At 50.8% G+C, this 25,461-nt stretch overlaps 2 long non-coding RNA genes across 2 annotated transcripts; both read right to left on the reverse strand.

Annotated features, from left to right (window-relative positions):
• Window positions 1-16,883: 16,883 nt before the first annotated feature.
• On the reverse strand, window positions 16,884-19,261 carry LOC123365865. Its single transcript, XR_006577797.1, has 3 exons — window positions 19,059-19,261; window positions 18,099-18,243; window positions 16,884-17,164 (listed from the first exon to the last, which is right to left on the reverse strand). It is a non-coding gene; the product is annotated as an uncharacterized LOC123365865 (long non-coding RNA).
• A 776-nt stretch (window positions 19,262-20,037) lies between these two features.
• LOC123365745 lies at window positions 20,038-21,303 on the reverse strand. The gene is made up of 4 exons (XR_006577736.1): window positions 21,239-21,303; window positions 20,762-20,909; window positions 20,275-20,582; window positions 20,038-20,098 (listed from the first exon to the last, which is right to left on the reverse strand). It is a non-coding gene; the product is annotated as an uncharacterized LOC123365745 (long non-coding RNA).
• Between the last annotated feature and the right edge of the window lie 4,158 nt (window positions 21,304-25,461).

Here is a 25,461-nt window from a genome sequence, read left to right on the forward strand (position 1 = left end):
CGTTGCACAGGCAATGCTTATTCTGGTATTTCCTAACTTGAGAGTGCTTCACTTTGCAGCCTTTTAGTCCTCTGTGCATTTCCTAATGTTTATAGCTTGCTTTACTGAGGAGAACAGTCTCCATAACAAAGGGCTTGGTTATTTTTTTGTGGGTGCGATGTCTCCAATATTTATCTGGTCAGTGTCACTAGTGTGCACTTTACAAGACAGAGAAAGTAAGGACACTCCCTGATACAAAGCCCCTATGATCTAAGGAAGACTGACACATACAAAGAAAGCAGGAGATGTAAGAACTAGGACGTTCTTTCTTTCTTTTGATGAATAGTCATTTATTATGAATTACACTGGTCTACAATTTTTGAGAAGTCGTCTGCTTCAGAGATAAAATGTGGTATTTATTATGTATTTTGATGTGCTGAATTCAAATATGACAATTAAAACAACTGATTGGCTACTGTTTCTTAGATATTTAAGTTTTTACATTTTATGTCTATGTATATTGTGTAGATAGTAGAGTTTTAATCATAAATTGTAAACCTAGGTCTTTTCATGTGTTTATGGTTTCTTTACATGATAATATTTCACCTGTCCTGTTTATGTAACACTTTAAAAATCAGCAAAAGGGTTATCTAACTAACATTTATTATGAAACAAAAGGCAAAAAACTATTATGTACATAGTTTAGTCCTATTCAGTGTCTACTCAGCGCTTCTTGGCTTGTCTCTTGTATTCATTAAATGGAGCATCTCTTGTCACTGTCCAGCAATAGTCTGCAAGCATTGATGGGCTCCATTTGCCCTGATAGCATTTCTCCATTGTTGCAATGTCATGGTGAAATCTCTCGCCGTGCTCGTCGCTCACTGCTCTGCAGTTCGGTGGAAAAAAATCTAGATGAGAGTGCAAAAAATGTATCTTTAGTGACATGTTGCAACAAAGCTTTTGTATGCCTTGAGGAGGTTTTCCACCAACAACCTGTAGTTGTCTGTCTTCTTGTTTCCGAGAAAATTTATTGCCACTAACTGGAAGGCTTTCCATGCCGTCTTTTCCTTGCCACGCAGTGCATGGTCAAATGCATCATCTCAAAGAAGTTCACGAATCTGAGGACCAACAAAGACACCTTCCTTTATCTTAGCTTCACTTAACCTTGGAAATTGTCCACAGAGGTACTTGAAAGCTGCTTGTGTTTTGTCAATGGCCTTGACAAAGTTCTTCATCAGACCCAGCTTGATGTGTAAGGGTGGTAACAAAATCTTCCTTGATTCAACAAGTGGTGGATGCTGAACACTTTTCCTCCAGGCTCCAATGACTGTCGGAGTGGCCAATCTTTCTTGATGTAGTAGGAATCTCTTGCACGACTATCCCATTCGCAGAGAAAACAGCAGTACTTTGTGTATCCAGTCTGCAGACCAAGCAAGAGAGCAACAACCTTCAAAACGCCACAAAGCTGCCACTGACGTTGGTCATAGTTTATGCACCTCAAAAGTTGTTTCACGTTGTCATAGGTTTCCTTCATATGGACTGCATGACCAACTGGAATTGATGGCAAAACATTGCCATTATGCAGTAAAACAGCTTTAAGACTCGTCTTCGATGAATCAATGAACAGTCTCCACTCATCTGGATCGTGAACGATGTTGAGGGCTGCCATCACACCATCGATGTTGTTGCAGGCTACAAGATCACCTTCCATGAAGAAGAATGGGACAAGATCCTTTTGACGGTCACGGACCATGGAAACCCTAACATCACCTGCCAGGAGATTCCACTGCTGTAGTCTGGAGCCCAACAGCTCTGCCTTACTCTTGGGTAGTTCCAAATCCCTGACAAGGTCATTCAGTTCACCTTGTGTTATGAGGTGTGGTTCAGAGGAGGAGGATGGGAGAAAATGTGGGTCCTGTGACATTGATGGTTCAGGACCAGAAGTTTCATCCTCTTCCTCTTCCTCATCTGACTCAAGTGAGAATGATTCTGGTGCATCAGGAACCGGCAGTCCTTCTCCGTGGGGTACTGGGCGTATAGCTCATGGAATGTTTGGATAATGCACAGTCCACTTTTTCTTCTTTGACACACCTTTCCCAACTGGAGGCACCATGCAGAAGTAACAATTGCTGGTATGATCTGTTGGCTCTCTCCAAATCACTGGCACTGCAAAAAGCATAGATTTCCTTTTCCTGTTCAACCACTGGCGAAGATTTGTTGCACAAGTGTTGCAGCATATATGTGGGGCCCACCTCTTGTCCTGATCTCCAATTTTGCAGCCAAAATAAAGGTGATAGGCTTTCTTAACCATAGTGGTTATACTGCTCTTTTGTGATGCAAAAGTCACTTCACCACAAACGTAGCAGAAGTTATCTGCACTGTTCACACAAGTACGAGGCATCTCTGCTCACTTTGGCTAAACAGAAATGTATCCCTTTGCAAAATCAAACACTGACAAATAAGAGAGCATGACACTGTATGATTTCTAGAGCTGATATAGGGCAATTTGTTCAGCAGAGTGATGTAAGCTTCGTTACGATTGCATCATCCATGACTTCTAGGAATAACATGATGCAATTCATATCATGTATGACGCAATACCAGCTTCAGATTGCATCATTCATTGTTTTGCCTAAAAAGCAAGTACTGTCCAAACCACATGCAGCTGATCTGAAGTGCCGCGCAGTGCTAGGTTTTGGGTAGCAAGCCCCCTCACAATGGCAAAGAGCCTTTTCAGAACTCTGATGCAATCTTCCCTTGATGCTCATCAGCTCTGGTGGCCTTTAACCTTAGGCTCATCTCAAGCTCTTTCCACCTCTGGATGCTCTCTGCTGATTTGCTGCCTTCTCGTGGCATGCCCCATTCCTAGCCAGATTTGTCCAGTCCTTTGTTCCTGTAGAACTCAGTGTGGCTGGAACATTAGACTGGAAGAGTTTGCAACAAAAACAGTATGCAGCATTCTGGGGTTTTGAGTACTGTGGCAGAGCTCTGACCTTGCTCCCGTGGGTCCTGCACTTCTAGGTGGTTTATGCTGCCTCAGTGGCTCACTGTGACCCTCCACGTAGCCCTTCTCTCTCCAGGGTTAGGGTTACAGTCTACTGAGCCCTTTTCAACATAGGCTGCAAGGAGGTTGGTGAGAGAACTCCCACAGTCTCTGTTCAGCCTCCTGTCCTGACAGGGACCTGACTTCCCCTTCCAGGAGCTGTTCCTGTAGTGGTGGGTTGGGGGGAACCTGGGCCCGCCCTCTACTCCGGGTTCCAGCCCAGGGACCCTAATGGTAGCAGTTGTTGGCAGCCAACCTTTCACTGCCAGAGTTGCTACATTTCCCTGGGACACTTCCCCACAGCTCTCCTGCTTCTCCCTTCTTCACCCTTAGCTTAGGGCTCCCTTAACGATGGTTTGAGGGTGTCTTCAGTAACCAGCCCTTCAGCCGCACTTCCTCTCCTCTGTCTCCCTGGCTCTCCCCTGTCTGACTGGAGTGAGCCCTTTTTATAGTATCAGCAGGGCCTTAATTAGAGTCAGGTGGTCACATTAGCTTAATGGCCTCACCTGACTCATTACAGGTTAATTAGAGACAGGTGTTCTCATTAGCCTGGAGCAGCCCCTGCTCTGGTCAGTCAGGGAACAGAAAACTGTTAATCCAGTGGCCAGTATATCTGCCTTCTGCTATTCTGCTGTACCCAACTGGCCTGGGTCTATCACAGTACGTAAGCCATGGCCTCTCCGCTTTGTCGCCATTGGGGATTTCACACCAGGAATGTGTTGGATGGAAACTTCTATTTTCATTGTCTTTGGGGAACATGAAGTTTTTCACTCGCTGTGGCCCAGGCAGTACGAGGAAGTCCCTCAGGCTACTGCTCAAGTGGGTCCACAGTCCTGGATCATCTAGATTTCAGGAACTGAACTCAGCAGCAGCTGTTTCTTGTGCCTCCACCACACTCTTCTCTGATCTACACTTTTCTCCAGGAATGTGCATGGTTACATCCATTTGAGATGGAGATATGGATGCTGCAGTAGCTGCCAGGTCTCCTGCACTCTGACTACCTGGAAGATCAGGCATCTCCTCACCACTCACATCCTCACTGGGGCCGGAAGGCTCAACATGAACATTTGTGTCTATGTATCTCAGGAGAGCTCCTTCCTGCATAGACAGAAAAGCTTCCTTTGCTTTCTTGCTTTTTCTGAATGCTGCCCCAGAGGGGCGTTTTCTTCTTTCACTCATGACTGCTGTTCTGTGCCAGCTAGAGTGGCAGGGGACAAATAAGCAGGCTGGTAGCAGGGTCTGAGCGAGGGAAGAGATCAGCGTCCTAAGGGCCTACTCGGCTCCTACTACTTCAGTTGACTGCCTGTTCTCCTCAAGCGGGTTCAGGGAAGCAGCAGGAAACAGGAAGCTCCCTGACAAGCTGGTGTTAGTCCAGACTCCTGGGGGTGCTCAAGAGGTACATTAGAGGCTCCTCGTCCTCCTCTCTGTCCCTGCAGCTCCTGTTGCTTTCTGTTATTCCCTCTCCCCGTTTCTCCTGCCTGCCTGTTATGTCTCTTGTGCCCCCTTCCTCCAGCACAGCACTCCACCATCTCTGTGCATCTACAGCAGAGAGAAAACATATGCACCAGCACCAGACAATTTTCTACTCTCTGGGTCCTAGTGGTGCCCTGCCACAGTTTGGCACCTGTGGCAGCCGCCTCAGTTCGCCTCCTGGTAAGGCCAGCCCTGTCCTGTGGGTACGGAGAACCTAACTCCCATTGAGGTCAGCCAGGGAGGCTGGATGTGCACATTGCAGGAAATAGACGGTCAGGGCAGCATAATCCACTGAAAAAACCGTGACTTGCTAATTGCAACCCAGGCTCTGCCTGTGTGGCTCTTCGTCCTGCCTCTGTTGGCTGGAGCATGAGCAGAGCTTTCTGAGACAGCTGCTGCGGCTGTGGCCAGCCATCGAAGCGCGTTTCCCATCGTCTCTCTTCTGGCTGTGGATGTTTGACTGCAGCAGCCCCGCAGAGGTCCTGGCCTCGCTCTCTAATGTCCATTCTCCTCTTGCTTGCATGGCGCTTCTTGGACCATGGAGTAGCCTCAGAAAAACATCCCAGTTGTGGACACAGGCACCAGCACCGATTCCACAAGCCAAAGTCCCCTTTGCAATCCAGGGAACCAGCCTGGGTTGTCTGGAGCGCAGGGTGTGGCCCATGGTGACTGCAGACACTGCCCTTCCTGCACAGCGACTCCTGGCACCCTCTAGCCCATCAGCACTCGGCTCTCCTGCTTTCTGCTGAGCGGCTGAGATCTGGGGGAACAGAAACCCTTTGTAAGAGATGGAAAATCTCCTCCCAGGAACACTCTGTCAATGGCTGCCAGAGGCCGTCCCTGTGAAACCCCAAATGTGCAGCCCCTCGGATTCCCACAGGGGAGATCTCAGCTCATTCACTTGTCACCCGTGGCCGCAGTCTCTGACAGGGGGAATGTAGAGGAGGTTTTGCCAATCGTTCCTTCTGCAGCACCCATAACGGGAGGAGGTTTGGCCTTGTGATGTGAGGCCTGAGTCTGAGAATCAGGGCTCCTGGGATCTGGGGCTCTGGAATGCGGTGTGGTCTAGTGGGTGGAGCTGGATTTGTTGACAGTGAATGAGAGGGGCTTGTGCTGAAGGACCCTGGGTCAATCCCCACCAATTCCTGTGATGTCTACATGTGGCCATGATTTTACTTACCTCTCAAGGTAGGTTATTTAGCCCATTCCTGGACACACGTGCTACATCTGCTGCTGGCCACCCCTGAGATGTAGGTCCTTCATCCACACAAGGACATGGCACATCAAGGTCAATCCAGCAGCTCCCATCCGGTCTTCACCTCCGCAATGGAGGGTGAGCTCTAACCTGACCAGAGAAAGACAGGGTGGTGTTCTTCAGGGGAATCTGCTGGAGCTCCTGCATCCCCTGCTCCACCTCACACCCCGACACGCTCAGGGTTTTCCAAAGATACCACTAATCTCGGATAAACAAAGCAGCTGAGATGAGGTCAGTGTGGGTGGATTTACTGAGCAGACTGGTTCTAATGAAAGAACAGATTTCTTCCCTGCTCTAGGGAGATTCCCATAGGAAAAGTCTCGGATGGTTGGGGTGGGGGCAATGCAAACCCTCAGCCTCTTGAATGGCAGGAAATCAGGACTCAGGGAGTTAAGGGGTGTCTCTGTCCTGCTGGAGGGAGCAGATCTGGAGAGCAGGAAGAGCACTAGTGGCATTGTAGGAAAGCCAGTGACTTCTACCTGTGAAGGTGGCTGAAGCTTCTGGCAGACACTAGAGTCCCGGATCCTTACACCTCCTTTGGGGATCCTTTCCCTAGGAATAAAATAAGGACACCACACAGAGAATGACATTTGAATCCCAGGTCTGGGATCCAGGGAAAAGGGATGATCTCAGCCAGGCTACGTACCAGGAACCTGATTTTGGTCCCAAGAGCCACAATTACCCAGAGGAGGTTTTCTTCCCCATTTGCTTTCAGGTTATTTACTCACAGTATTCATTTGTCTGCTTTGCTGGGTCTCCACTCTCTGCAGCTCTTCATTAGTTTTAGTAACAGTCTTTCAGTTTTTGCTTCTGTTTCCTCTTCTTACAGGGTAGCATCTGCTTAGCACTTTTTAAAAAAATAAAACAATTCAAAACAAAATCCTGATCCTACATGGAAGAGGAAGGTTCCTGAGAATTTGGCTGCAGAACTTTAGTGTCTGCATATTTCAGTCCCTATTATTTATTCAGGTGTAGGTCTGATGCCATCTGCACCCCCAAGAATGCCCATATGATGCACGGGGGGCCCTTAGAATACCTGTTAAAAGAGAAGAAGAGAGTAGATTAAAAGGTGGGGAAATCATCCAATGCATCAGCCCTTCTCTGCATCATTGAAGCACCAGGCATGGGAGCGAAACAGGTTAAAAATCCCCATGGTTCTTTCCCACTAGACAGACGTCCAGAAAGAAAAAGGCCTTCAGCCAATTATTTCCTTACACTCGGAAAGGGGTGAAATTCAGCCCTGTGCAGACAGCCAGGGCAAGGTCTGTGCATCACAGCGGGGTTAAGTGGCACTTCACTGCCCAGGTGCTGGGAGACTTCGGTGGCACGGTTTTCCTCCTGGATTGGAACAGCCGGCTGGAATCCTGTGAGGTACAGAGCAGAGAGAGGTTAGGGCCACAACGTTCACCTCAGAGGCTGAGCTTCTGCAGACTTTTGGGATGTTCCCATCTGAGGAGGAGGATTTTGGCCAGCCCCAGCTCAGAGCTTTCAGTCACTTCAACCAGTGATTCTCTGGCACAGTTGATCTAAAGCAGCTGAACTTTTCAGGCCTTGCCCCCATCTCCGACCCCCCTCCCACCTCGCATTGCCCTCTAACAGCCCTCTCCCTTCTCTCGATCCCTGCCAAGCCCAAATACAGAGCCTAGCCCACGCTCCTCCTCTCAGACCCTCTCCTCACACGACCCTCCCCTACCTTTGAGAGGCTGATCCCGGTGCCCTTTACCCAGCTCCTGGAGAAATCATGGCTCCTCAGGACAACCTGGGAGTGGGTGGTTCCAACCTCTGTGTGGGGTGCGTGGTTTTCCGTCTAAGCTTCACTGAGAGCCAGCATGTCTCGATTTCACAGGATGAGTGAAGTCTAGGAAGCGCTGCACTTCTTGAGGACTTCCAACTTCGCCCCCTTTATCAATGGCTTCCACCTTATTTGGATCAATCATAACATCTTCTGGGGAGAGGATGTACCCCCAAAACTCTGTGGGGAGTTGGCTGGAGGTTCCGCTTTTCCAATTCTGCGTTGAAACCATGCAGCCGAAACCTCTCCAGGTTCGGATGTGCTGCGCGTGCTGCTCTGGGTTCTCCAAAAAGAGACGTATGTCACCCCAATAGATGACACTGTCCCCAAATACATCACTGATTAAGTGTTTCAAGGTCAGGGGACCATTAGTTAGCTCAAATAGCATATCAGACCGTTAAAATGTCCATCGTGTGTTTTGAAATCTGTCTTCCATTTGTCCCTTGCCCAAACGAGCCTTAGATTGGAAATTTGTCCCTTTACCCAGCTCCTGGAGAAATCATGGCTCCTCAGGACAACCTGGGAGTGGGTGGTTCCAACCTCTGTGTCGGGTGCGTGGTTTTCCGTCTAAGCTTCACTGAGAGCCAGCATGTCTCGATTTCACAGGATGAGTGAAGTCTAGGAAGCGCTGCACTTCTTGAGGACTTCCAACTTTGCCCCATTTATCAATGGCTTCCACCTTATTTGGATCAATCATAACATCTTCTGGGGAGAGGATGTACCCCCAAAACTCTGTGGAGAGTTGGCTGGAGGTTCCGCTTTTCCAATTCTGCGTTGAAACCATGCAGCCGAAACCTCTCCAGGTTCGGATGTGCTGCGTGTGCTGCTCTGGGTTCTCCAAAAAGAGATGTATGTCACCCCAATAGATGACACTGTCCGCAAATACATCATTGATTAAGTGTTTCAAGGTCAGGGGACCGTTAGTTAGCTCAAATAGCATATCAGAGCGTTAAAATGTCCATCGTGTGTTTTGAAATCTGTCTTCCATTTGTCCCTTGCCCAAACGAGCCTTAGATTGGAAATTTGTCCCTTTACCCAGCTCCTGGAGAAATCATGGCTCCTCAGGACAACCTGGGAGTGGGTGGTTCCAACCTCTGTGTGGGGTGCGTGGTTTTCCGTCTAAGCTTCACTGAGAGCCAGCATGTCTCGATTTCACAGGATGAGTGAAGTCTAGGAAGCGCTGCACTTCTTGAGGACTTCCAACTTCGCCCCATTTATCAATGGCTTCCACCTTATTAGGATCAATCATAACATCTTCTGGGGAGAGGATGTACCCCCAAAACTCTGTGGGGAGTTGGCTGGAGGTTCCGCTTTTCCAATTCTGCGTTGAAACCATGCTGCCGAACCCTCTCCAGGTTCAGATGTGCTGCGCGTGCTGCTCTGGGTTCTCCATAAAGAGACGTATGTCACCCCAATAGATGACACTGTCCCCAAATACATCACTGATGAACTGTTGCAAGGTCAGGGGACCGTTAGTTAGCTCAAATAGCATATCAGAGCGTTAAAATGTCCATCGTGTGTTTTGAAATCTGTCTTCCATTTGTCCCTTGCCCAAACGAGCCTTAGATTGGAAATTTGTCCCTTTACCCAGCTCCTGGAGAAATCATGGCTCCTCAGGACAACCTGGGAGTGGGTGGTTCCAACCTCTGTGTCGGGTGCGTGGTTTTCCGTCTAAGCTTCACTGAGAGCCAGCATGTCTCGATTTCACAGGATGAGTGAAGTCTAGGAAGCGCTGCACTTCTTGAGGACTTCCAACTTTGCCCCATTTATCAATGGCTTCCACCTTATTTGGATCAATCATAACATCTTCTGGGGAGAGGATGTACCCCCAAAACTCTGTGGAGAGTTGGCTGGAGGTTCCGCTTTTCCAATTCTGCGTTGAAACCATGCAGCCGAAACCTCTCCAGGTTCGGATGTGCTGCGCGTGCTGCTCTGGGTTCTCCAAAAAGAGACGTATGTCACCCCAATAGATGACACTGTCCCCAAATACATCACTGATTAAGTGTTTCAAGGTCAGGGGACCATTAGTTAGCTCAAATAGCATATCAGACCGTTAAAATGTCCATCGTGTGTTTTGAAATCTGTCTTCCATTTGTCCCTTGCCCAAACGAGCCTTAGATTGGAAATTTGTCCCTTTACCCAGCTCCTGGAGAAATCATGGCTCCTCAGGACAACCTGGGAGTGGGTGGTTCCAACCTCTGTGTGGGGTGCATGGTTTTCCGTCTAAGCTTCACTGAGAGCCAGCATGTCTCGATTTCACAGGATGAGTGAAGTCTAGGAAGCGCTGCACTTCTTGAGGACTTCCAACTTCGCCCCATTTATCAATGGCTTCCACCTTATTAGGATCAATCATAACATCTTCTGGGGAGAGGATGTACCCCCAAAACTCTGTGGGGAGTTGGCTGGAGGTTCCGCTTTTCCAATTCTGCGTTGAAACCATGCTGCCGAACCCTCTCCAGGTTCAGATGTGCTGCGCGTGCTGCTCTGGGTTCTCCAAAAGAGATGTATGTCACCCCAATAGATGACACTGTCCCCAAATACATCACTGATGAAGTGTTGCAAGGTCAGGGGACCATTAGTTAGCTCAAATAGCATATCAGACCGTTAAAATGTCCGTCGTCTGTTTTGAAATCTGTCTTCCATTTGTCTCTTGCCCAAATGAGCCTTAGATTGGAAATCCTTGCAGATGAAGGTTGATGAAAGCCTTTGCAGATTTCCTGTGAGCCAACAATTGTGGGATTCACAGCAGAGGGTAATGGTTTCAAATGATCACTTTGTTCAGGAGCTGATTGTCTAAAGAGAGGCGTTGCAGAATCCCACATTTCTTCTTCCCCAAAAGGGCCTGCTCTTAGGACCGGTTCTCATGACTGTACGCAGGGAGATCCACTAATTCTGGTCCCAACAATGCGTAAATACAGGGAAAAGCAACTTTCAGCCAAGGTAGTAGGTCAACAGGGCAGTCATAATCCTGGTCTAGAGGTAACGAGTCCACATTTCTTTCCACGGTATCCATGTAATCTTGGTATTTATCAGGAACGCCACCATCAATCAAACCCTAACCCCTCCCCTTGACCCTCCCAAGCCCTACCCGTTGACCCCTTAGTCCCTCCCACCTGTCACCGGAAGTCCCGCCCCATGGGGGGGTTTAACTCCGGGGTCAAGGTGGCCACATGACTGGAAGCAAGGTGTGTCATGTGACCCCTCTAAGAACTCCTCCCACCACTCTCTACCAATCAGGATGGGTTTCATCCCAGAAGGACCACCCTGAGAGGAGATTTGACCAGTCAGGGTAAGTTCTGAGGTGGGGTGACCCATCCAGAAGTGGGTCGTGTGACCCCTCTAAGAACTCCTCCCACCGCCATCTACCAATTAGGATGGGTTTGACCCGATAGGACTGCCCTAAGAGGAGATTTTGACCAATCAGGGAGAATTCTGGGGCAGGGTGACCCGTCCAGAAGTGGGCCGTATGACCCCACTAAGAACTCCTCCCAAGGCCCTCTGCCAATCAGGGTGCAGCACCATTACCCCATAAGTCCCAGCACCGGACAGATGAGGCCATCTCTTACCAAGGACACATGGTTTAGAAATTGTGGAAAGGCTGCTGAGAGGAAACCTGGACTCCTTCACCATCCCCGTGAGAACGTCAGACTCTGTCTTCGCCCTGAGGGTCTTTGACCATCCGCGGAGAAAGCGCTACGTCAGCGACAGTCCCGAGCAGAAGGAGGGAGCGACCGAGGGGAGCCCTTCGGCCCAGCCATTGATGGATAAACCGGAACCGGAACTCCAAACCCAACTGCTTGTGAGAGACCCCAATGAGCATGGTGGCCTCTCTTTGTCCACCCGCTTAGAGGTGGAATGCGATTGAGGCTCAGCGGTGTCACCGGTGGAGAAGGTGAACAGAAAAGACGTCACACAGGTAAATGAATGATTAAGAAGCAATCGCTTCTTAATGGGTAAGGAACCGGGGGTTGTGTAAATCTAAAAACAAGCAGTGGGCTGCTTACACTGTTTCTGTTATGAAACTCAACAGCTCAATGATGCCTTTCTAGACGGCCTGGAAACCCTGGACAGCGTTGGACTATCAAGCAGGGAAGATAACCAGGCCCACCTTGGTTTTGCTCAACACCGATACAAGTTGTTGGAGAGGACTCTGAGGATGATGGCCATGAGGTGTTTCAGAGGAGGCTTGGCATAGTGACTGAGCCAGTGCCTCGTCAAGAGCGTAAAAAGTCACGCAGACTATTGTATGTGTTGCTGTTTATGCTGCCCTTAAGCACTGCCTGAGGGAAAAGCTTTGTAAAGAATGCGAGGGACGTGTCATAGATATCAACTGCAAGCTCCGGGGCCTATGTGCTGAGCTGGGTTTGGAAAGCTGATTAAACACCGTTATAAAAGTTACAGATCCCTGCTTAAGGAAAAGACTATTTGTAAGAAATCTAAAAGGATTCAGCTAGAGAATGGGGAGGGGACAAACACGCGATAGAAAACTTGGTAGCTGTAAATTAAAAATAAAAAACCCTATTGAAAAGGGCTTTGTGACTATCTGTGTTTCTGTTCGAAGGCCTTTGGCCCTTAAGTGAGCTAGAAGTGTTAATGAAGCGTCTTGGTTTGGTTTCAAGGAGCTGTATGTCTTTTCAATCAAAAATCAATTGTGTGTGAGAGCCTAGCGCTTGTGGGTTTTGTGTGTAAAAGTGACCCATTTACAGCAAAAAGCTGAAATGTATGTTGGGGGGCGGGGGAAATCCTAAGAAATGTGCTTACAGTAAAACAAACAGGCTGTTCAGACCTGTGTTTGAGTACAAAAGAGTTGACTTATCCTCTTGAACTGAGTGGGTTTAACCCCCACCCCACCTCACTGAATAGCCAAGGTGACTGCGATTACTTACCCTTGCTGCCATAGGGTTAAATTTGATGGGGGTGGGTGGGGGTGGATGGTGAGTTCTGATTAATATGAAATGAAATAAAAGCTCAGGAATTCGCAGATGCCATTGGACAGTTTCAATAGAACTGCTGGAGTTGGCAGAACTCAATTGGACAGTTTCAATATGACCCCAGGAGTTGGTGGAACACTATTGGACAGATTAAATATGGCCCTGGACTTGGTTGAATGCTCTGGGTCGTTCTTTCTAGAAAACACCCCCACCCCAAACTTTAAGCATGAAAGAAACGTGTTAAAAAAAACAACCCCAAGCCCCAAGACATTCATTGATCTCTGCAAAGGGCCCTCCGATTGGAAATGGGGACTGTTCAATACTCTAAGAAGGCCCCACAGAAACATTTATTTTAACTTACAGAAAAAAAGAAAAAAGAAAAAAGAAGCCCTGTTGTGAAGACAGCTTGGTCCCCCCACCCCAGATCACCACAGCGGGTGGTGCGGGAGGGGTGCCTAAAGTCCTCAAGGATCTATTAGTTCAGAGCTGTGGGGATTAAATTAACCTGCTAGCTACTCTGCTGAAGTCTGTTTGAACAAAGGGCTAAGATGGTAAGGGGTGTTATTGAACAGTATATGGAGGCAAACTTGGTTTGGTGTGTTTCTAAAGCTGCTGATTTGTGTGTGAGAGGGGTCTGGGCAAGGCATAGGTGTAGGGTTTTAAAAGTACTTGGTTTGTTTCAAACCAACAGGGTTTTTTTCCTGTGCAAAATGTGGTTTAAAATGGATTTTAAAAGCAGTTTGGTTTTTATTCTGCAAAATGAGATGCATTTTAAAAAAATGTTTTTGAGGTTTTTGTTGTTGTTTGTTTGTTTGTTGTTTTTTGGTTTATGTTTTAAGTGGTAGAAATAAACTCAAAACCCATGTTTGTCGTACAGCCTGAACTGGATGATTTGGTTTAAAGCGCTGACTTTTTAAACAGAAAACTCCCCTAATGAATATTTAGTTTTGAAGTTTACAAGACGGTTTCCTGTGTTTTATAATAATGCTGTTTGCTCCACAGTACGGTGGAAACATGAGAGATCCTTAGAGCAGAGGGAAAACAAGCTCAGAAGAAAAGGGAACAAGACAGCTGAAAGGGAAAATTCACTAGCATCAGTGACTGATGATGGATGGATGAAGCCCAGTAAATATATTTTGCTTATTGGTTGGGTTGTTCTGTGAGGTTTTGTATTTGAAGTGAATACATAGGTGTCGGTGAGAAAGATGATAAAGTTCAGTTTTGTAAAATGGTTCCCCCCACCCCCCATAGGCCTGGGTCTTCGGCAGTGGGGTGCAGCCTGGTCTTGGGCGGTAATTCGGGGGGGGAGGGCCCCCGCCGCGGGTCTTCGGGGCACTTGGGCGGCGGGTCCCGGAACGGAAGGGCCCCCCGCCGCCGAATTACCGCCGAAGACCTGGCTGCATTTCGGCGGCGGGTCCCACTTCGGCGGTAATTCGCCAGTGTGGGGTCCTTCCGCTCCGGGGCAGGGAGCACCGAGCTTTTTAATTCCCAGCCCCAGCCCGTTTGCCGGAGCTGCGGTGGGAGGGGAGGAGGGATTTAAAGGGCTCTGGGCTTCCCGCAGCTGCGGGAGCTCCGAGCCCTTTAAATCCTGGACCCAGCCCAGCTGCCAGAGCTGCGGGGGAAAATTAAAGGGCTCTGGGCTCCGCTGGAGCTCTGAGTCGTTCAAATCCCTGCCGAGGAAGCCGGTGCGGTCCGGCACGGCATATTGACTCTTCCTGGTACGCCGTACTGGACTGTAATGGCTTATTTTCATCTCTGCTTCAGAGATCCCACGACTGCGGGGAGCCCAGAGCCCTTTAATTTCCCCTTGCAGCTCCGGCAGCTGGGCTGGGGCCAGGATTTAAAGGGCTCGGGGATCCCGCGGCTGCGGGAAGCCCAGAGACCTTTAAATACCCCCCGCAGCTCCAGAAGCCAGGCTGGGGCTGGGAATTAAAGGGCTCAGAGCTCCCGCGGCTACAGGGAGCACAGAGCCCTTTAAATTCCCCCGCAGCTCTGGCAGCCAGGTTCGGATGTGGATTTAAAGGGCCCGGAGCTCCCACCGCTGCAGGGAGCCAGAGCATTTCCTGGGCTGGGGCCGGGATTTGAAGGGCCCGGAGCTCCTGACGCTGCAGGGAGCACCGAGCTTTTTAATTCCCAGCCCCAGCCTGGCTGCCGGAGCTGCGGTGGGAGGGGAGGAGGGATTTAAAGGGCTCTGGGCTCCCCGCAGCCGCCGGAGCTCTGAGCCCTTTAAATCCCCGCTGAGGAAGCCGGTGCGGTTCAGCACAGTGTACTGGCTCTTGCCGCTACGCTGTACTGGCCCGTACCGGCTTACTTTCATCTCTGGCTCAGAACTCCTACGGCTGCGGGGAGCCCAGAGCCCTTTAAATTCCCCCCGCAGCTCCAGGAGCTGGGCTTGGGCCGGGAATTAAAGGGCTCAGAGCTCCAGCGTTTGCTGGGAACCCAGAGCCCATTAAATCTCCCCCATGCAGCTCCAGCAGCTGGGCTGGGGCCGGGATTTAATGGGCTCAGAGCAGGGGTGAAAGTAACTTCCAGGATTTACTGGTACTGCTGTAATCCTAAGGGGGCATGGCTTAAACCGGAAGAGGTGGGGCCTCAAGATTTAAAGGTCCTGGAGCATCGGCTGCGGCTGGGAGCCCCAGGGCCTTTAAATCAACCCTGGGCTCAGGGGCAAATGAAAGGGCCCAGGGCTCAGGCCGCCGTAGAGCCCCGAGCCCTTTAAATTCCCCCCGCAGCTCCGGCAGCCGGATTCGGGTGTGGATTTAAAGGGCCCGGAGCTCCCATGACTGCAGGGAGCACCGAGCCCTTTAAATCTGGCCCCAGCCCGGCTGCCAGAGCTGCGGGGGGGAATTAAAGAGCTCTCGGCTCCCTGCAGCCACCAGAGCTCTGAGCCGTTCAAATCCCTGCTGAGGAAGCCAGTGCGGTCCGGCACGGTATATTGGCTCTTCCTGGTACACCATACTGGACCGCAATGGCTTATTTTCATCTCTGCTTCAGAGATCCCATGGCTGAGGGGAGCCCAGAGCCCTTTAAATTCCCCCTCAGCTCTGGCAGCGGGGTTCAGGTGTGGATTTAAAGGGCCTGGAGCTCCCACGGCTGCAGGGAGACAGAGCATTGCCAGGCTGGGGCTGGGAATTAAAGGGCTCAGAGCTCCGGCAGTTGCTGGGAATCCAGAGCCCATTAAATCTCACCCTCCCCCCCCCCGCAGCTCCAGCAGCTGGGATGAGGTCAGGATTTAATGGGCTCAGCGCTCCCCATTGCTGCGTAGATCCCAGAGCCCTTTAATTCCCCTCCACGCAGCTCCAGCACCCAGGCTGGGGCAGGGAATTAAAGGGCTGAGAGCTCTCCGCAGCGGCAGGAGCTCCGGGCCCTTTAAATCCTGGCTCCAGCCGGGTAAGGCTCAGGCTCCTCACAGCCATGGGAGCTCCGGACCCATTAAATCCACTCTCGAACCCGGCTGCCAGAGCTGCGAGGGGAATTTAAAGGCCCTGGGGCTCCCAGTCACAGCCAATGCTCCAGGATCTTTAAATCTTGAGAGGCCCCGCCCCTTCGGGTTGAGGCCACACCCCCTCAGGACTCCGGCAGTACCGGTAAGTCCTGGAAGTTACTTTCACCCCTGACTTAATCATTCCTTTACCTGTGTTCACCTTGTGCGCCGGTGACTCCCCCGAGCCGCAGTCGCATTCCACCTCTAAGGGGGTGAAGAAAGAGAGGCCACCATGCTCGTTGGGGTGCTCGTTGGGTTTTGGGTTCGGGTTCCGGCGTATCCATCAACGGCTGGGCCAAAGGGCTCCCCTCGGTTGCTCCCTCCTCCTCCTCGGCACTGTCGCTGATGTAGCGCTTACTCCGTGGATGGTCAAAGACCCTCGGGGCGAAGACAGAGTCTGAAGTTCTCATGGGGGTGGTGAAGGAGTCCAGGTTTCCTCTCTGCAGCCTTCCCATGATTTCTAAACCATGGGTCCTTGGCGAGAGATGGCCTCGTCCGTCCGGCGCTGGGACTTATGAGGTGATGGTGCTGCACCCTGATTGGCAGAGGGCCCTGGGAGGAGTTCTTAGTGGGGTCAAACAGCCCTCTCCCGGACAGGTCACCCTCCCCCAGAACTCGCCCTGATTGGTCAGGATCCCCTCTGGGGGTGGTCCTGTCAGGACAAAACCGATCCTAATTGGTTGAGGGCAGTGAGAGGAGTTCTTAGAGGGGTCACAAGACACACGTCGGGATAGGTCACCCTCCCACCCCAGAGCTCGCCCTGATTGGTCAAATCTCCTCTTGGGGTGGTCGTTCCAGGACGAAACCCATCCTGATTGGTAGAGGGTGGTGGGAGGAGTTCTTAGAGGAGTCACATGACACACCTGGCTTCCAGTCATATGGCCGCCTTGACCACGAAGTAATACCCCCATGGGGCGGGACTTCCAGAGACAGGTGGGAGGGACTAAGGGGTCATGGGGCGGGGTTAGGGTTTGATTAATGGTGGGGCCTGTCTACTGCTGCCGGGTGTTGAGTGTTTGCAGGCAGAACGGGAGCCAGTGTCCATGTCCAGGCCGGAGGTCGAAGCCGGGTGGTCAGAAATACGAGGCAAAGTCCATATCCATGCAAAGATCGAAGCCATGCAGTCAAAATTGAAGGGGTTGGGGAAGATCAGGAGGAGAAGGAGGTGGCAGGGCTGGAGCGGGTGGGTGGAGGGCCTGGAGCGAGGCTAGAGAAAGGCAAGGAGAATACTGAGCCGGGGTTCAGAACCCAAATCTGGAGCCAAGAAGGGTCACACCAAAGTCATAGCCAGAGACCAGAGTCAAGAGTCCAGCCAGAGTCAACAGCGAGAAACCGGAGGGCAGGGCAGGGCAGGGGGTACATGCGGGCGGGAATGAGGATGACTTACTGGAGCCCTGGAGACCCCTCATCGGGGGACTCCCTTCCTAGCAATACCAGAAGGACAGCGGGGTGACAAAGATATCTCTGAGACTGGGCTCCAAGCCAAGGGGAGCTCCCATCCAGGCTGTGTGCCAGGACCCCGTCACCCTCCCTGTTCATTTCACACGCACAGACCCCCTGGCTGGAGGGGAGAATAAAGGGCAGAAGCGAAGGTGCCCCTGGGGGAAAGGCTCTAGGCCGGGACCCAGTCCACTTCCCAGATCTACACCCAGGATTGTGTGACCAGGCCCACAGCCCTTCCTCTGCGTCTCAGTTCCCACCTGCCGCATGGGGAGGCTCCTCCCCTGCCCCAGGGTGTTCGGGGGGAGTTTCCTTCCTGGCTGGGAAGGGCTCAGATACCAGGTGGGTGGATTGGGCCCCGGGTGGGGGATGGTCGGACATTCGCTGTGTCAGGGGTGACAGGGGTCATGGGAGGGTCTGAGCAGTGACGACGGGGGAGGGGCCCCATGTCAGGCCACCCCTCCCAGACTGCAATGGCTATTGAGCACAACCCCTGGCTCTGCGGATGCTCTCACTTCTGGGCCAGCCCCACAGCCTGATTCTTCCCAACCAGTATCTGGCCTGGCCCCAGCCCCAGGGGTCGGGGTGGGGCAGGGTGTCCAGAGCGAGGTGCTCGGCCTTGGTTTCTCTCAGTGCTGCGGGGGGCTCTATGGCCGCTCCCCCCAGCCCTTCCCCCCAGGCACAGTGAGACAGAGCAGTACCTGCGGCAGGGGGTCCGAGCTGGTCATGCGAGGGGGGGGGTCTTCAGTGCTGCCCCAAGGAGCACAGCCCCTGCAGGGCGTCGGGCACCTGGCCCAAGACCCTGATGTTAAACAGCTGGATCTTTATGTAGGCTGCGATGTCCTCCTGTTGCAAGGGAACAAGGATCAATCAGAGACTCCGACACCCACGAGAACGAAGGGTATTAACGGCACCGGGAGCCAGCAACATTTCCTCCCCATGTCTGAGGGACGGATTCCCCCGCCCAACCCCCGAGACGAAATCTTCTCTCTTCTCTAGTGACTTCCATCCCCTCTCCCACCATTGTGGAATGAACTCCTGCCCCCACTCCTCTCAGTCCCCCCGCGAGAACTGTTCTACCTCCCAACCCAGCGGGAATCCAGCTCCGCTCTACAGAGTCCCCTCAGCCACCCTCGCCCCCTCCAGCCGGGGGCTGGGAGGCTTTGGGCAGTAGTGCCGGGGGGTGAGAGGAAGTGGACACCTTTCCCCAAGGGATCCCCATGTCCTTAACGTGATGCCATGGCCAGTGGCTCTGGTGAATGGGGCACTTAAGCAGCCTCTGCTGACTGACTCCTCCAGTTCTCCCAGAGCAGGTGGGGGCTGGGATATCACGATACCAGAGCTCTAGGAACCGGCCTGAGGCCCCGAGGGGGATGAAAGGCTCACAGAAGGGACTAGGGGAGTTGGCAGACCCTAGCATGAGCAATGGCAGCGTGTCGTGCTGATGTGACGCCTGTTAGGAAATAGCCTTGCTGGGGAGCTGGGTCTGCCCTGCTTTGAGCTGCTCAGGGGAGAAGCTGGCACCGACCAATGGCACCTGTCTGGGGTCACCCTCTTCTTGCTCCCTGGTCAGCACATGGGGATGGGATGGGAGTGATTTTCAATGGCCTGGAGGTGAAAGGCCCTAGGGGTCTCTCCCCAGGTGACCCCTCTTTGGTTACCTCGTCCTCTAGCAGCTGGCCGGCTTCCCCCAGGATGGAATACGTCAGCACCAGGCCAGCCTGGCTGACGCGGAGGAGGGGGTGGTGAATGGCCAGCAGGCCCTCCTGGAGGAAAGATCTTTTCTGCTCCTCTGTGAACAGCTCGCCAAAGGCCTAAAACCAAAAGAACCAGAGCCCTTACAATGGCCCAGAACCAGGCTCCAAATCCCTCGAGTGTCTCACAAGGTGGAGAAGAGTCCTGGGGCAGCCAACCTTTGGGGTCCCATGGACCAGGAACCCCCGTCAGTAGGAGGCTGCAGAAGTGGGTGGAGCTGGATTTGTTGACAGTGAATGAGAGGGGCTTGTGCTGAAGGACCCTGGGTCAATCCCCACCAATTCCTGTGATGTCTACATGTGGCCATGATTTTACTTACCTCTCAAGGTAGGTTATTTAGCCCATTCCTGGACACATGTGTTACATCTGCTGCTGGCCACCCCTGAGATGTAGGTCCTTCATCCACACAAGGACATGGCACATCAAGGTCAATCCAGCAGCTCCCATCCGGTCTTCACCTCCGCAATGGAGGGCGAGCTCTAACCTGACCAGAGAAAGACAGGGTGGTGTTCTTCAGGGGAATCTGCTGGAGCTCCTGCATCCCCTGCTCCACCTCACACCCCGACACGCTCAGGGTTTTCCAAAGATACCACTAATCTCGGATAAACAAAGCAGCTGAGATGAGGTCAGTGTGGGTGGATTTACTGAGCAGACTGGTTCTAATGAAAGAACAGATTTCTTCCCTGCTCTAGGGAGATTCCCATAGGAAAAGTCTCGGATGGTTGGGGTGGGGGCAATGCAAACCCTCAGCCCCTTGAATGGCAGGAAATCAGGACTCAGGGAGTTAAGGGGTGTCTCTGTCCTGCTGGAGGGAGCAGATCTGGAGAGCAGGAAGAGCACTAGTGGCATTGTAGGAAAGCCAGTGACTTCTACCTGTGAAGGTGGCTGAAGCTTCTGGCAGACACTAGAGTCCCGGATCCTTACACCTCCTTTGGGGATCCTTTCCCTAGGAATAAAATAAGGACACCACACAGAGAATGACATTTGAATCCCAGGTCTGGGATCCAGGGAAAAGGGATGATCTCAGCCAGGCTACGTACCAGGAACCTGATTTTGGTCCCAAGAGCCACAATTACCCAGAGGAGGTTTTCTTCCCCATTTGCTTTCAGGTTATTTACTCACAGTATTCATTTGTCTGCTTTGCTGGGTCTCCACTCTCTGCAGCTCTTCATTAGTTTTAGTAACAGTCTTTCAGTTTTTGCTTCTGTTTCCTCTTCTTACAGGGTAGCATCTGCTTAGCACTTTTTAAAAAAATAAAACAATTCAAAACAAAATCCTGATCCTACATGGAAGAGGAAGGTTCCTGAGAATTTGGCTGCAGAACTTTAGTGTCTGCATATTTCAGTCCCTATTATTTATTCAGGTGTAGGTCTGATGCCATCTGCACCCCCAAGAATGCCCATATGATGCACGGGGGGCCCTTAGAATACCTGTTAAAAGAGAAGAAGAGAGTAGATTAAAAGGTGGGGAAATCAACCAATGCATCAGCCCTTCTCTGCATCATTGAAGCACCAGGCATGGGAGCGAAACAGGTTAAAAATCCCCATGGTTCTTTCCCACTAGACAGACGTCCAGAAAGAAAAAGGCCTTCAGCCAATTATTTCCTTACACTCGGAAGGGGTGAAATTCAGCCCTGTGCAGACAGCCAGGGCAAGGTCTGTGCATCACAGCGGGGTTAAGTGGCACTTCACTGCCCAGGTGCTGGGAGACTTCGGTGGCACGGTTTTCCTCCTGGATTGGAACAGCCAGCTGGAATCCTGTGAGGTACAGAGCAGAGAGAGGTTAGGGCCACAACGTTCACCTCAGAGGCTGAGCTTCTGCAGACTTTTGGGATGTTCCCATCTGAGGAGGAGGATTTTGGCCAGCCCCAGCTCAGAGCTTTCAGTCACTTCAACCAGTGATTCTCTGGCACAGTTGATCTAAAGCAGCTGAACTTTTCAGGCCTTGCCCCCATCTCCGACCCCCCTCCCACCTCGCATTGCCCTCTAACAGCCCTCTCCCTTCTCTCGATCTCTGCCAAGCCCAAATACAAAGCCTAGCCTACGCTCCTCCTCTCAGACCCTCTCCTCACACGACCCTCCCCTACCTTTGAGAGGCTGATCCCGGTGCCCTTTACCCAGCTCCTGGAGAAATCATGGCTCCTCAGGACAACCTGGGAGTGGGTGGTTCCAACCTCTGTGTGGGGTGCATGGTTTTCCGTCTAAGCTTCACTGAGAGCCAGCATGTCTCGATTTCACAGGATGAGTGAAGTCTAGGAAGCGCTGCACTTCTTGAGGACTTCCAACTTCGCCCCATTTATCAATGGCTTCCACCTTATTTGGATCAATCATAACATCTTCTGGGGAGAGGGTGTACCCCCAAAACTCTGTGGAGAGTTGGCTGGAGGTTCCGCTTTTCCAATTCTGCGTTGAAACCATGCAGCCGAAACCTCTCCAGGTTCGGATGGGCTGCGCGTGCTGCTCTGGGTTCTCCAAAAAGAGACGTATGTCACCCCAATAGATGACACTGTCCCCAAATACATCACTGATTAAGTGTTTCAAGGTCAGGGGACCATTAGTTAGCTCAAATAGCATATCAGACCGTTAAAATGTCCATCGTGTGTTTTGAAATCTGTCTTCCATTTGTCCCTTGCCCAAACGAGCCTTAGATTGGAAATTTGTCCCTTTACCCAGCTCCTGGAGAAATCATGGCTCCTCAGGACAACCTGGGAGTGGGTGGTTCCAACCTCTGTGTGGGGTGCATGGTTTTCCGTCTAAGCTTCACTGAGAGCCAGCATGTCTCGATTTCACAGGATGAGTGAAGTCTAGGAAGCGCTGCACTTCTTGAGGACTTCCAACTTCGCCCCATTTATCAATGGCTTCCACCTTATTAGGATCAATCATAACATCTTCTGGGGAGAGGATGTACCCCCAAAACTCTGTGGGGAGTTGGCTGGAGGTTCCGCTTTTCCAATTCTGCATTGAAACCATGCTGCCGAACCCTCTCCAGGTTCAGATGTGCTGCGTGTGCTGCTCTGGGTTCTCCAAAAAGAGATGTATGTCACCCCAATAGATGACACTGTCCCCAAATACATCACTGATGAAGTGTTGCAAGGTCAGGGGACCATTAGTTAGCTCAAATAGCATATCAGACCGTTAAAATGTCCGTCGTCTGTTTTGAAATCTGCTTTCCATTTGTCTCTTGCCCAAATGAGCCTTAGATTGGAAATCCTTGCAGATGAAGGTTGATGAAAGCCTTTGCAGATTTCCTGTGAGCCAACAATTGTGGGATTCACAGCAGAGGGTAATGGTTTCAAATGATCACTTTGTTCAGGAGCTGATTGTCTAAAGAGAGGCGTTGCAGAATCCCACATTTCTTCTTCCCCAAAAGGGCCTGCTCTTAGGACCGGTTCTCATGACTGTACGCAGGGAGATCCACTAATTCTGGTCCCAACAATGCGTAAATACAGGGAAAAGCAACTTTCAGCCAAGGTAGTAGGTCAACAGGGCAGTCATAATCCTGGTCTAGAGGTAACGAGTCCACATTTCTTTCCACGGTATCCATGTAATCTTGGTATTTATCAGGAACGCCACCATCAATCAAACCCTAACCCCTCCCCTTGACCCTCCCAAGCCCTACCCGTTGACCCCTTAGTCCCTCCCACCTGTCACCGGAAGTCCTGCCCCATGGGGGGGTTTAACTCCGGGGTCAAGGTGGCCACATGACTGGAAGCAAGGTGTGTCATGTGACCCCTCTAAGAACTCCTCCCACCACTCTCTACCAATCAGGATGGGTTTCATCCCAGAAGGACCACCCTGAGAGGAGATTTGACCAGTCAGGGTAAGTTCTGAGGTGGGGTGACCCATCCAGAAGTGGGTCGTGTGACCCCTCTAAGAACTCCTCCCACCGCCATCTACCAATTAGGATGGGTTTGACCCGATAGGACTGCCCTAAGAGGAGATTTTGACCAATCAGGGAGAATTCTGGGGCAGGGTGACCCGTCCAGAAGTGGGCCGTATGACCCCACTAAGAACTCCTCCCAAGGCCCTCTGCCAATCAGGGTGCAGCACCATTACCCCATAAGTCCCAGCACCGGACAGATGAGGCCATCTCTTACCAAGGACACATGGTTTAGAAATTGTGGAAAGGCTGCTGAGAGGAAACCTGGACTCCTTCACCATCCCCGTGAGAACGTCAGACTCTGTCTTCGCCCTGAGGGTCTTTGACCATCCGCGGAGAAAGCGCTACGTCAGCGACAGTCCCGAGCAGAAGGAGGGAGCGACCGAGGGGAGCCCTTCGGCCCAGCCATTGATGGATAAACCGGAACTCCAAACCCAACTGCTTGTGAGAGACCCCAATGAGCATGGTGGCCTCTCTTTGTCCACCGGCTTAGAGGTGGAATGCGATTGAGGCTCAGGGGTGTCACCGGTGGAGAAGTTGAACAGAAAAGACGTCACACAGGTAAATGAATGATTAAGAAGCAATCGCTTCTTAATGGGTAAGGAACCGGGGGTTGTGTAAATCTAAAAACAAGCAGTGGGCTGCTTACACTGTTTCTGTTATGAAACTCAACAGCTCAATGATGCCTTTGTAGACGGCCTGGAAACCCTGGACAGCGTTGCATCAAGCAGGGAAGATAACCAGGCCCACCTTGGTTTTGCTCAACACCGATACAAGTTGTTGGAGAGGACTCTGAGGATGATGGCCATGAGGTGTTTCAGAGGAGGCTTGGCATAGTAACTGAGCCAGTGACTCGTCAAGAGCGTAAAAAGTCACGCAGACTATTGTATGTGTTGCTGTTTATGCTGCCCTTAAGCACTGCCTGAGGGAAAAGCTTTGTAAAGAATGCGAGGGACGTGTCATAGATATCAACTGCAAGCTCCGGGGCCTATGTGCTGAGCTGGGTTTGGAAAGCCGATTAAACACCGTTATAAAAGTTACAGATCCCTGCTTAAGGAAAAGACTATTTGTAAGAAATCTAAAAGGATTCAGCTAGAGAATGGGGAGGGGACAAACACGCGATAGAAAACTTGGTAGCTGTAAATTAAAAATAAAAAACCCTATTGAAAAGGGCTTTGTGACTATCTGTGTTTCTGTTCGAAGGCCTTTGGCCCTTAAGTGAGCTAGAAGTGTTAATGAAGCGTCTTGGTTTGGTTTCAAGGAGCTGTATGTCTTTTCAATCAAAAATCAATTGTGTGTGAGAGCCTAGCGCTTGTGGGTTTTGTGTGTAAAAGTGACCCATTTACAGCAAAAAGCTGAAATGTATGTTGGGGGGCGGGGGAAATCCTAAGAAATGTGCTTACAGTAAAACAAACAGGCTGTTCAGACCTGTGTTTGAGTACAAAAGAGTTGACTTATCCTCTTGAACTGAGTGGGTTTAACCCCCACCCCACCTCACTGAATAGCCAAGGTGACTGCGATTACTTACCCTTGCTGCCATAGGGTTAAATTTGATGGGGGTGGGTGGGGGTGGATGGTGAGTTCTGATTAATATGAAATGAAATAAAAGCTCAGGAATTCGCAGATGCCATTGGACAGTTTCAATAGAACTGCTGGAGTTGGCAGAACTCAATTGGACAGTTTCAATATGACCCCAGGAGTTGGTGGAACACTATTGGACAGATTAAATATGGCCCTGGACTTGGTTGAATGCTCTGGGTCGTTCTTTCTAGAAAACACCCCCACCCAAACTTTAAGCATGAAAGAAACGTGTTTAAAAAAAACAACCCCAAGCCCCAAGACATTCATTGATCTCTGCAAAGGGCCCTCCGATTGGAAATGGGGACTGTTCAATACTCTAAGAAGGCCCCACAGAAACATTTATTTTAACTTACAGAAAAAAAGAAAAAAGAAAAAAGAAGCCCTGTTGTGAAGACAGCTTGGTCCCCCCACCCCAGATCACCACAGCGGGTGGTGCGGGAGGGGTGCCTAAAGTCCTCAAGGATCTATTAGTTCAGAGCTGTGGGGATTAAATTAACCTGCTAGCTACTCTGCTGAAGTCTGTTTGAACAAAGGGCTAAGATGGTAAGGGGTGTTATTGAACAGTATATGGAGGCAAACTTGGTTTGGTGTGTTTCTAAAGCTGCTGATTTGTGTGTGAGAGGGGTCTGGGCAAGGCATAGGTGTAGGGTTTTAAAAGTACTTGGTTTGTTTCAAACCAACAGGGTTTTTTTCCTGTGCAAAATGTGGTTTAAAATGGATTTTAAAAGCAGTTTGGTTTTTATTCTCCAAAATGAGATGCATTTTAAAAAAATGTTTTTGAGGTTTTTGTTGTTGTTTGTTTGTTTTTTGTTTTTTGGTTTATGTTTTAAGTGGTAGAAATAAACTCAA

The sequence above is a fragment of the Mauremys mutica genome, chromosome 3 (genome assembly GCF_020497125.1).
Source record: "Mauremys mutica isolate MM-2020 ecotype Southern chromosome 3, ASM2049712v1, whole genome shotgun sequence".
Lineage (NCBI taxonomy): Eukaryota > Metazoa > Chordata > Testudines > Geoemydidae > Mauremys > Mauremys mutica.